Here is a 4,025-nt window from a genome sequence, read left to right as displayed (position 1 = left end):
CACATATATTAGCAAAGTATATGAAGAAGTCCAAACTTGTTTACAAAATAAGAAAACAAAAATAAACCCCAATATTTTGTTTTTCCTTTTAAATAAATCCCATTATTATACTTTATTTTATACTATATATATATATTTTTTTTGTAAACGACTTTATTTTATACTATTATCCTAAACTATTTACAGATAGGAAGAAAAAAATGATCTTTGGGATATTTCGAATGATCAATGATTTCGACAGATTTAAGAATTTTTGACAATTCGATCAGTAGTTTTTCTTCATCAATTTCTCCTTTTATTCCAAACATGTTTGGCACATGACAACTTATAGTATTAACCCCTAACAAAAAAAAAAGATGACAATCATTCACATTGTTCCAAATGTGTAAGTTTAAATAAATTATCTGCAACGATTTATTTCAGTCTAATCGTTAGGTGAGTGTTTACGTAGGTGTACCTGGAAAACTAGCCGCACATCGGAATCCTTTCCGCCATTCTTTTTCGGGACACTTGGCATACTTGAATACAGTCGTCTTTGACTACAAAAATATGAAATAAACCTTGAGCTTGTGTGAAATTAATATATAATGACATAAGGAAGTTTGACATAATACATATGTTTTTTTCATATGCTTACTAAGAAAAATAACAAACCATTATTCAAAAACTAGAATATTCGGAAGTAAAACTTAGAAGAGAAGATTTTTTTTTTTTGGTAGAGAACTTAGAAGAGAAGATGATGGAGAAGAATATGATTACAAACAATGCTCATAAACCTCTATATATATACCACTAAGAATGGATCTTTTATATTTGGAAATAATCCATTAAAGTGTAACACATGCTAATATAATAATTAAGCATCCAACATATGTCATAATCAATTAAAGAACATTTATCTCTCAAAGATTGCTTGCTTTAATATGAAGAAAATAAATTGAAATTATTTAACAAGGTGATATATGATTATATAAAATTTGGTTCAACTAATGTGATCGTGACACTTGTCAAGTTTATCGATTAGAGATTCTGCAATATGTAAAAAAAAAACTTATAAGCATCTAATTTTCGTGTTAAAAAAAAGAAAGGAATTTTACAAGAAAAGATAATAGAAGGGTTTAAGTAAATTACACGATCAATTAACATAACACAATAATTAAGGAAATTATACAACCAATTATTAATCCTAAAAGAAAAAAGATTGTATATACTTACCTCTATAAAAGCAATTAAACTTTTTAATATTTTCTCACCAAACAAATATAATTTCTTCAAAAAACCACAATTACTTCAATTGTGTACTATTGGTAAAGATTTTTCTTTTGTGTAACATTAATTTCTTATGACTTTAAATCTCTTTCTTATAAACATTAATTTTGTTTTGCAAAACGAATATAGTATTTATTATATAAACAGGGTAATATAATAATTAATTTTCTAAGATATTCCATCCTTTCTCAAAATCATAATATATCATCTATCCCTCAATGTTTTTAATTTAATATAGCAAAATAAATTAATAAATTTCTACAAATTATTTAACAATGAATACATGTAAGAATAGAAGAAAATTAAAAGTCCAATATTTATATATCAAACATGATAATACAATAATTAAGTGTTCGACATATGTTATAACATATCTTTGAAAATAAAATGCATTTATCCCTCAAATTTATTGTTTTACTATAGAGAAAATAAAGTAATACATTTCTGAAAATATTTAAAAAGACAATACATGTAAGAAAAGAAGAAAAACAAATCTTATATTTATTATAATTTTCAAGATTATAGAAAACTTTGGATAAATGCTATTAAATAATGTAATAACAATATCACAAGTAAAAATTATGTTTTATTAAATAATATTTAGATGGACGCCAGTTTTTTTGAAAAAGTATATAAACAATATATACATATATATATATATATATCACTTTTTTTTTCTAAAAGAACCATAAATATATTTATAAATATCAAATACACGGTTCATGGAAGGATAATGTGGTTATCATTGGTAAAAATGTAGGAAGTACAGAAACTTCATTGGAGGTCCACCTTCCGGTGTCAAAATGTAACGTTCCGACCGTCATCTCACCTAGTGGGTCAATGTTCATTATCAGCTCAAGGGTCTACCTCTCTTAATGAGCCTCATATCCTTTCACTAGGACCATGAGCACATCTATATATGACGGCCAATTTGCTACGTCCGAGAGGTTTAAAAATATTTATTTACCGATCTTACAAATCAGCACATGATATTTCCCTATGTTTTGGCGTCATTCACATAGTTTCGATAACCACTTATCGGAAGGTCACCTATTTTTTTACTACTCCAGCATAAACACCATTAACTATAGAGTTACTTTGGGACTTTTGATGAAAATTATAAATGCACTTTGGTGACATAGATGATCAAATCAATTCATTTAAACATCTTCGAAAACCAGAGTCTCGCAAAAAAATTAGCGGAATCAGACACTTCTAAAATCTTGCTTGCATGGTGGTTCTCAAAAATCTTGCTTGCATGGTGTATGTACAGTTGTATTATCATAAGTTATATACCAACCACTATGTCTTCTCTCAATTCTATTTGCGCTTATGTTTACACAAAGCATGTTTCAGCCTCTTTTGACTGTGACCATTTGCCAAACCATATGGATGAACACATATTTTGCCAATGTACATTTAATTTTTCACTTCATTCTGTCTTCTGAGATATTTCCAAAATTTAGACGTACTTCGACCAAGGAAACGAATACTAATAAGAAAAGATGTATCCAATCTAAGGAAAATCTTTTTGAACAAAAGGATTATAAGAATGTTAATATAGTTTATATATTTTTTTTACTTGCATTCAAGTCCAAACTTTTCGACAAAATAGTAACTGTTCGACATAATACCTAATCATAAATAGACACCATTATCATTATTATTTTATTTTATTTTTGACGCCATTATTTATTTTATTTTATTGTAATTTTAATTTATTCCATTATTTTACCACCATTCTGGAAGAGAACTTTTGGGTGCCGGATTATCAACTATTTCGACAGTTGTAAGGATCTTCTTCAATTTGTTCAGTAGTTGTTTCATCAATATTGTCTCCCTTCACAGCAAACATGTTTCGCACATGATGATTACATACCTTATCGACACCTAACAATAAAAAGATGACAACCATCCAAAATTTGTAAGATTAAATAAATTGTTTGCGATCAAATTATGATTTATCTACAACAATTGGTTTAACTTAGTTCAATATAATCTTGAAAAAAGTGTACCTGGAAAAGAAGACACGCATACGTATGCGTTCCCCCATTTTTTTTTGGAGCAAGCAGCATACTTGAATAGAATCATCTTTGACTACAAACAAATGAAATAAAACTAGAGCTTTAGTGAATTCATTAAATAATGACATACGAAAGTTAGATTTTGTTCAATAGATTTACTGAGAATAAAAAAAAGCAAACCATTTTTCGAAAAACTAGAAGATTTGGAAGAAGAATGTGATTACAAACTATGCTCATCAACCTATATATATATATATATATCACTAAAAAGTGGATCTTTTTTTTTCTTGGACTAATCCATCAAAGTGAAACACATGCTAATATAATTATTGAGCATCCAAAATTTGTCATAAGGTCCCAAAATCATAGCATATCTTTGACAAAAAAAAGAGTAATTTATCTCTCACAGATTGTGGGCTTTTAATATAGAGCAAATCAAATAATAAATTTCTGAAAATTATTTAACAAGGTAATATTTGTAAGAAAAGAAGTAAAATACATAATATTTATATATAAGACATGCTGATAATTAAGTCTTGGACATATATCATAACATATCTTTGACAAAAGGTGACACAAATAATAACTTTGACAAATAAATACCCTTCAATGTTTTTTGGTTAAATACAGAGCAAATAAATTAATATTTCTGAAAATTAATTAAATATGCAATATCTGTTAAAAAGGAAGAAAACAAATGTAGTATTTTATAATATAAGTTTTTATTAATAT

The 4,025-nt window shown here is 26.8% G+C and overlaps 2 long non-coding RNA genes across 2 annotated transcripts; both read right to left on the bottom strand.

Moving 5' to 3' along the window:
• Nucleotides 1–131: 131 nt before the first annotated feature.
• LOC111829644 lies at nt 132–745 on the bottom strand. Its single transcript, XR_002833025.1, has 3 exons — nt 655–745; nt 458–539; nt 132–340 (listed from the first exon to the last, which is right to left on the bottom strand). It is a non-coding gene; the product is annotated as an uncharacterized LOC111829644 (long non-coding RNA).
• Nucleotides 746–2,808: 2,063 nt separating this feature from the next.
• LOC111829636 lies at nt 2,809–3,531 on the bottom strand. Its single transcript, XR_002833020.1, has 3 exons — nt 3,474–3,531; nt 3,285–3,366; nt 2,809–3,159 (listed from the first exon to the last, which is right to left on the bottom strand). It is a non-coding gene; the product is annotated as an uncharacterized LOC111829636 (long non-coding RNA).
• Nucleotides 3,532–4,025: the final 494 nt, after the last annotated feature.

The sequence above is a fragment of the Capsella rubella genome, unplaced genomic scaffold (assembly GCF_000375325.1).
Source record: "Capsella rubella cultivar Monte Gargano unplaced genomic scaffold, Caprub1_0 scaffold_229, whole genome shotgun sequence".
Lineage (NCBI taxonomy): Eukaryota > Viridiplantae > Streptophyta > Magnoliopsida > Brassicales > Brassicaceae > Capsella > Capsella rubella.
The sequence above is the reverse complement of the archived record's forward strand: the minus strand, read 5'-3'. Positions and strand labels throughout refer to the sequence as shown.